An 8,672-nucleotide genomic window follows, 5' to 3' on the forward strand; every position below is an offset into this window, starting at 1 on the left:
AAGCAAGGTGTCATTAGAAGAATTGGGACAGGAGAGCACATGCTTATATGGGAACACAACTGGATCCCGAGACAAGAGGTCCCACGGCCAATCACTTCCTTAATTCCCAACCCGCCCATCAGAGTTCATGAACTTATAGATGCGACAACATCCACTTGGAAAGAGGAGGCAGTTCGGTCCATATTCATCCCTATAGATGCTGAGGCAATATTGAGGATACCTTTGTGCACAAGGAGAGTGGAAGATTTCTGGGCTTGGAGCAGAGAAAAGAGAGGTAATTTTACTGTCAGGTCAGCATACCGCATGATACAAAACACTAAGCTCAACCGTGAGAATTGGCTGTATGGCGCCGAGGGCACTTCTGGCAACGATGAAGGCAGCAGCTGGTCGTCTCTCTGGAAGACAGAAGTACCGAACAAGATCCGTGTGTTCCTGTGGCGGCTGGCGAGAGAGTCTATTCCCACATATGATATCCTCCACCATCGTCATATGGCAACTTCGCCAGCATGCCAGCTGTGCAGGGCGGCAGATTCCTGGAGGCACGCCTTGCTCGAGTGCGCGTTGTCGAGAAGTGTCTGGTCCTTGGCACCGGAACACCTGGTTGAGCAAATGAGCACATGCGATAATGCCTGCGCCAAAACATGGCTGTTTACTTTGAATAGCACATTATCGCATGCAGATTTTACCAGACTCGGGGTCACGCTATGGGCAATCTGGAGTTCCAAGAGGAAATTGATCCATGAGGGGATACACCAAACGCCATATGCAACGAATGGTTTCATCGCTGCCTTCATTAGTGACCTTCAGGTGGTGGCGAAACCGCCGAGTCAGCCCAAGGTGGTTCAGCCTAGGCCGGCAAGGTGGATACTGCCACAAGAAGGGAATTGCAAGATCAATGTGGATGCTGCGCTTATGAGGACCAGGCCGGTTGGTGCGGTTGCTGCAGTTTGCCGGGACAGGCAGGGGATCTTCCTGGGAGCTTCCACAATCACCTTCCACGGCTTAGATGACCCTGCGACGCTGGAGGCGTTGGCAATAAGGGAAGCACTAGCCTTGGCGGATGATCTTTACGAGCGCAGAATTTCAGTAGCCTCAGACTGCAAGGTAGTTGTTGACGACATCAGGCAAAGGAGTGCAGCGTCATACGGTGCTATAATTAGAGAGATTGTAGATCGATCAAAGTCTTTTATTTCCTGTCTTTTTAGCCATGAGTTTAGGAGCTCGAATGTCGAGGCTCATAATTTAGCGAAACATGCTCTCTCACTTGGGGTAGGCCGCCGTGTGTGGTTGGGCAACCCAGGTGATTTATCTTTCGTCCCTGTAAACATTGTGACGACTTAAATAAAAGCTTCGCGAGATTGTCTCAAAAAAAAAAACCGGGGTGCGGTCGGTCGTGTCTCTCAAACCCTCGTCTCTTCCCCCGACCCCCAGACCCACCCAGACCCAGAGAGAGTCGCCACCGCCGCCGCCGCCCCCGCCAAATCCAAATCCAAATCGAAAGCAATGTCGCCGCCGGCTTTGACCACGGCCGCCACCACCATTGCCATGGCCGCGGGAACTGTGGAGCTGGTGAGGGGCGCCGTGGAGGCCATCTCCCACCTGACCGAGAAAAAGTGCCGCAAGTGCCGTCGCATGGTCAAGAAACGAGAGCTGGTGAAGCACTTGGAGGACCATTTGTAAGTAGTAGTAGTAGTTGGATCTCGATCGATCGACCCCCCCCCCCCCCCCCCCCCCCCCCCCTCTCTCTCTCTGTGCTTGACTCCATCCATCCATCCATATGTTGTGTTGGTCACCTCCTCTCGGTTGGGATTGGGTGCAGGGACGAGTACGAGAAGCTGTATGCTACTGACAAGGAAGACCTGGAGCGCAAGATCGAGCGTTTGTATGTGAAGCGACCCCCTCCCTCCCTCCGTCCTCTGTTTGTTTTACAAGACCAGATTGGCTAACTGCGTTTGCCTTTGCGTGCAGGGAGGCTCTGGAGGAGAGGCTAAGAGAGGATAAGGCAGAGCTCCTGCACAAGCTTGAGATCATGTGCGTGCGTCTAGCTTGAATCATTCCCCTTTTTTTCTTGTTTTTCACCTCCCAAGCAAGGAGTGTGACTGATTCTTGTTTCATCAGTGACAGGGATCACAAAGAAGATAAGAGGCGTCTCATCAAAGATAAATCTGAGCTTAAGAAGGAGCTGGTGCAAGCCAAAAATGAGGAGGCCCGGCTCAGGGCCCTGGCGCTCTCTGAAATCAGGATCGAGTGCGACCTCTGCAACGAAAATGTGCTTGCCAAAGACCGTGAGTCCCACATCGAGATTCACAGGTAGCTTAGCCCTGTCATTCTGTTCCAGGTTTTATACACTAGGAAAAATCAATCTGTGATTTATTTTGACATAAATAGCACCTCCTGTCTGTTATGAATAACATCCATGTGAGTGCAACCTAAATTACAACCATCTCTACACCTACATTTTCATCTCTGATATCAAAATTGCTTTGCTTGCACCTCTGCAGAACGGAGCGTCACTTGTTAATCAAACACCTTTCAGGGAAGCATTTGTGAACACACCATCAAGGTAAAGCCAAACATACATGGCTTGTACCTCCTCTTCTTTGCTAAACTGGTGCAGCTGAAACAAAAAAATACTTGTTTTTTAGCCTTCTATCAACTGAATGTCCTAGCTAGGAGTAATACTAGTGATTGGCTTTCAAAATGAACAAGAGAAACTAAATTTGCGCACCAAACATGTTTATTTATCTACACTTTCACTATGTGGAATTGCATACTAACATACTACTCCCTCCGTCCAAAATATATAAACCAAAATATATCCAATAATGTTGTGAAGCTTAGCTTTGTGAAACTGCTCGACCATGCTAATATATTTAATAATGTTGTGAAGCTGACTACCAATTTGATGTGAAGCATGCTTCATATTTAGTACAAACTAGTTAAGGACAGATGCCTATTTGCTAAAATGGTGCTATTGACGGCATACTCTTGCTTTTTTGAGCTCTCTATTAACTGAGGTACAACTACAGTAGTGTTTGACTTTTCAAAATGAAGAGCAGAAATTAATTTTGTACCCCCAAACAGAGATAAACAAGTTTATTAGCTGACATTATCCAGGGAGTGCCAGGCACAAACAAGCTTCTGAGAATGCATTTTGTTAAGCTGGGTTCAACAATGATGGAATCAGTGTAACCTGTTTGATCATTTCATCTTATTTTACCTTGTGCTGCACATCATCATCCACATCTGGCGCACAATGTGAGAAGAGAACATAAATGAAGTAGCATAACTTACTGCCTTTCTTTCTGGTGCTTGCAGGAAGCAGGTATAACATGCAGATGAACGCTCAAAGATGCTGAATGAGTTGAATAAAAAGTCTTCATTCAAAACTATTCATAAACTGTTAAAGAAATTTTGAGCATGTTTGCTATACATACGAGAACGTAGACCGAGTGCTAGTAAGTCATGGTCCATTTGGGGTGAAATGTTCCTAATTATTAATTGCAGAATGTTGGTGAAAGCTTTAGCGTTAAATTAATTTCATTAGCATTGGGATGTGTATGATTTCGTTACTAACTTGATGCCAAGGGATGTGGTTCAAAAAGTCAACTTACAGTGACCAGCAGTCTAAAATCAAGATTAAGCACTGGCTCGGGTAAAGCTGCACTCCCCTAGCAGAGATGCATCTAGACCATTTGTTTGACTGGGTATTTTTGGTTTATTTCTACAACCCGGCAGCTGGGTTAGTTGATTTGTGCTTATCCTTGTTTGTAGAAATAATTGTCTTTCTCTTGAGAAGGATAGCAGTAGTAGGCAGGAGGGTAACATAAAACGATTACCTAGAGCCCATGGGTCATAAGACACAAGACATCATATGTTGTGGCACTAGCAAATTCATTTCGCGGAGTTGCAGGTCGCCTGCATATACCTGGACATGGAAAGGGGTAGATCATATCATAATCCAAGGTCCTGATGAACACACACACACACACACATGTACAGTAAGGAAATTGCAAAACTGTTGCCTCTGTGTGAGAAATCTCCATGGATGTACAGAGTGTGTGTGTGTGTGTGTGTCTAAGCTGCTACCCCACTAGAGCACGTGAACAACTTCCATTGCGCATCCCCGAAGGATGAGCAACGGAATGGACACACCAGATTTTTTTTCCTCTGTTCGAGTTCTTCCATGGGGCTACTTAATCACATATCCCAAAGAAATGTTTCATACTCCAATGGCTTCCCTATGAGCCAAGGAATCCAACAAGATGCCAATAAACATGCATATATGTACAACAAGGAAATTGAAAAAAAGAAGCACAAATATGATAGCCTGCAGCATGAAAAGGCACATAAATTTTGGTAAATTATTGTGTTTTTGTTCCACTAGAATATAAAAATCAAGATCTTATTACTTGGTAGAAACACAAAAATACTACTCCCTCCGATCCATATGACCTGTCGCTCAAACGCATGTATCTACTGCTAGATACATCCATTTGAACAATAACTAATATGGATCGGAGGGAGTACCAAAAATCAAATAGAAGGCCCTACACTCTCTCATGAGCATGAGAGCATCTGCCCTTTCATTCACTAACTAAAACAAATGCTAACTAATTACTCCCTCCTCAAGCATCTCTTCTTTCACATACATTTTGAGACCTCAGCAGTTTGGCAAAATTTAATAGATAGAAACAAATAATATCAGTAAACTGTCTAGTCAGACCAAAACAACATGAAAAAAGTTAAAGGTTTAAAATAAATTCTATATCTCAGGTACTTTTTTATATTTTTTGGATGAGAAACTATCATGACAGAGTAGGGGAAAAAGAGAGGAATTGACAATAGAACGATTACCGAGAGTTGACTATGCATCAGGATCTAGGCACCTTCACAAGCAAGAAGTCAAATGCAGCAGCAGCCCGCCTGTCACGAGCAAAGCAGGGCGGCTATGTGCCTGAACAAACAATTGTTTTATAGATAGCAACATCATATCAGAACAGGCCAACATCAAACCTGAAGAACTGAATGAATACACGTACAGCAAAGGAAACTGAACAAGAAAAAGATGTCCATGGATCTATCTGTCTAGAGAGATAGAGAAGGAGTGGACAGCCTCCATTCATTCATTTCGAGTGGACAGCTTGGGCCATGTGCACACATCCCCAAAAGATGAGCACATACTTAAAAAGTAAATAAACCCCACAAGCAAATGGACGATTTCAAAGTGCACCAATCTCTCTGATAGAACCACGCCTGCACAACGGTTATTAGACACGTATAAATATTGTTAACTTATGTAACTTGATTAAAAAAATCAAAATCCTAAGAGAAACACATACAAAATTAATTTGTTGTTAAAAGTCAAATCAAATCACAAGCAAAAGTATCACTTGCATGTTCTTATGCTAAAAAAACTCACTCTCATCTTTGGTACATGGACTAAAGGAAAACTCTGTTTCTTTTTTTCCTTCTCTTCTTTCCTAAACGAAATAGACGCACCAAAGAAAATTTTCATACTCCAACTATTTTCCTCTGATTCTACTACGAGTAAAGAAATATGAGATCATTTTAGATCACTAATCTAAAATGACTAATTAAGATTACTCTAGCATAGCATTGGACACCAAGTTTTTTAATCTTAGCACATACCCTCATACCACCTTAGCACCAGTGAAAAGTGGACTATAACAATGAAAGCAAAGAATGTGAGGATTGGTGCTTAAAGATTAAAAGGCTTTAGCGACACCGCTAGGCTAATAAAATGTATGGATTGTTATAGTTCTCTGTATTAATTCGGATGATCCATAAAAGTGGTACTAAGGGGTGTGGAAAAAAAAACTCATCAAAGAGTGCTTTATAGGCCACCAAAAGTAAAGGAATTGCAAGAAGAGGTTTGAGAAAAAAATTCTTGAAAAATAATAGACTGCATGAATTCTTGGGAAAAATCCCAAAGAGTTTGATATCCTTTTAGGAAAAATTCCCACAGATCCAAACACCCTAAAAACCGTATTCCGGTGAATCTTCTGAACAAGGATTTTTTTTTTTGCTTTGTCATCCGCTGATATACAGAAGATTAAAAAAAACTATGCACACAGCTGGGATATTCGTTTTGCTCGATGGATGGGAAATATCTGTAATATTGTAACATAAAATACAGACAGATCCAACCTGCAAGCCAAGACAGAAGAAACATGGCGGTAAACAAGGATGGATTCGTGAGATGCGACTCGTTTTCTTTCTTAGATTATATTAGAGGGGGCCGGGGATTAGATTAGATTAGATGAAAGAAGAAAGAAGCTAGCCTAGCAGTAGCAGAGGACTCACCCACCCATGAGACGAACAAGCGCTAGCTGGGGGAGCCCGGCCCGGCCGCCGTGAGAGTCTCCGGGAGCCACCGTACCTTGACCGTGCTGTTTCCCATCTGGACATGGAGGGGAGGTACGTTGCCGCCGTCCGGCCAGCGGGCCTGCGCCTCGATCTGGCGGGGCCAGATGCCTAGATCCATCTCTCTAGCCATCGCCATCGCCATCGCCATGGGAGAAGGGTGCACGGTGGCAGGGGGTTGGTTGCAAGGAAGGAAGGGTGAGGCCATCGATCGATCCTTCCGTGGTGGCAGGCAGTTGGAAGGAGGAGGCCGGAGATCTGAGGAGAGGAGCAGGAGAGAGAGGCGGCTAGGCTAGGCTAGGGTTTCCCTTGTTGGATCCAGGCAGCAGCGAGAAGATAAGGCGCATCCAGATCTGACAACCGATTTAGTAGTACGTATTTGACAAAAGTTAATACGTATGGTGGGTGGCAGGCAGGCGCATGCGCATGCGTGGGGTTTCTCTTTCTTTCTTTTGCAATCCGTATATGGGCACGCACGGATTTTCACGTCATGCCTGACCTGACCGACCGCCTGACTGACTCGACCGAGGGGTGGCCCAACCAAGTAGCAAGGTCCGCTTCCATTCACATTTCACAAGCCATGATAAATACTCCCGTTCAACCCATAATGTTTTCCACCCCTCAAAAAAAAACCCTCCTCCTGCTCATTTTCTTTTCTTCCGCCCGTAAGAGCAACTCCGGAGTTCAAGGCAAGCACGTAGGGTCTGTTTGGCTGGATACTAGTGTGGTCAAGTCAAAGTGTGGCTAGCCACACAAGTATGGCAAGCCACACAAGTGTGGCTGTGAAATTGGACGCCAAATTTTGGCAAAAGTTAACAAAAAAATTGTCTCTATGACAAATGGGTCATATGGGCAATAAAGTGTGACAAGCCAAAGTGTGGCAAAAACCAAACACATGCCAACTAAACTGTGGTTGCCAAATTTTAGCTTGGCAAACTGTGACTGGGAACCAAACATCCCTGTAATCAACTAGCCAGTGAGCTACAGATTATTACTGGTTTAGATGTATATATGGTGGTCTTATATATCTTTTAGGTAGAATTGATCTGAATAAAAAGTTATGCACTGCACGCGAGCGACACTTTATCTTCAAGCAATTATTTGGCACACTGGCCCATTGAACCAGACGTGTCCTTTTACAAACCGGAGGTAAAAACCAAGTCGTCAAAGGATATTTGCAAAGTCTACTGATTTCCATGCCGAATACATTGGTGAAATAGAAGCGATGACCAAAAGAATAGAAAACCGGGTCAGACATTTCATTGAACACGTGAGCACATGGTAAAAATATGGAGGAGTTTGACATATCGGGAAGTCGTCCGGTTGCGGCAACCTTGTCCGGTGGCGGTGTGAGTTGTGGTGTCCGGTGGCGAAGCCCTGAGTTGAGATGGCGGGGGAGCACCGATACCGGCGGAAGTCCGGTGACGGCAATGCGGAGGAGGGTGAACAGAGAAGATCAGAGTGTTGCTTAAGCAAGGAGAGGGAAGGTGGATATGACTGAATTGACACGGACACCAGCGGTCAGTCCTACGTGGCGGGTGTGCCCAGGCAACAGGCGCGTCCGAGACTCCCTATATCCGCCCCATATATGGCGGAATATGGGGAGTGTCGGCCAGTCCGGATGTTTAGGCCAGATATGGGTAGCCCGGTTGGGTGGCATTTTTTGATCCGGACAGTGACCGGGCAGCTCATCGGGGCATCTAGGGCTAGTACGGAGGATCCAGTTATAAATGCTCTTAGTAAAGAATACATCCTAATTTATAGTGCCTAAAAGACCAGCTGATGGGCCAGTAGACGAGCAGTAGGGCTGTAAAAATGTGAACAGGGAGGCACACCGGTTTGGTTTCAAAAATTATGTGAAGAAAGAAGAAGAACAATTCTATAAATGATATAAGGAGACTATGACTAATTAATCAACAAGTAACTGTTGGTGGACTGGCTAGCCTCTCTAGGTCAATGTTGTGTTGTCTTTGGTTCGAGTCCCGTCGGCTTCACTCAATATTTAATTCTTCATTTTATTTCTCTATCAGCACTTATATGTGGGGTCTGCATTTAGGCTGCTTGTAATGAGGAGTACCATATACTAGTATTATGTATATGATACTAATGTATCATGTATATTACTTATGATACTCCCATTACTTGTAATGGGTTGTCTTATTAATTGCATGATATTACTTATAATATTTCCATTACAACCAGTCTTAAGAGAGCACAGGCCCAGACTAGCTGGCTTGCCAAGTAAACATAGCTAACAAAGAGATAACGGCCTGAGACGGAAATGC

The 8,672-nt window shown here is 44.5% G+C and overlaps 1 long non-coding RNA gene across 3 annotated transcripts; it reads right to left on the bottom strand.

Moving 5' to 3' along the window:
* Positions 1–2,237: 2,237 nt before the first annotated feature.
* On the bottom strand, positions 2,238–6,901 carry LOC123148470 (uncharacterized). 3 transcript variants are annotated; one of them, XR_006473908.1, is made up of 2 exons: positions 6,332–6,901; positions 2,238–5,256 (listed from the first exon to the last, which is right to left on the bottom strand). It is a non-coding gene; the product is annotated as an uncharacterized lncRNA (long non-coding RNA). The 3 variants fall into 3 exon arrangements; XR_006473909.1 differs by having other exon boundaries at positions 2,238–4,957; positions 6,328–6,901; XR_006473907.1 differs by having other exon boundaries at positions 6,328–6,901.
* Between the last annotated feature and the right edge of the window lie 1,771 nt (positions 6,902–8,672).

This window comes from Triticum aestivum, chromosome 7A, assembly GCF_018294505.1.
Source record: "Triticum aestivum cultivar Chinese Spring chromosome 7A, IWGSC CS RefSeq v2.1, whole genome shotgun sequence".
Lineage (NCBI taxonomy): Eukaryota > Viridiplantae > Streptophyta > Magnoliopsida > Poales > Poaceae > Triticum > Triticum aestivum.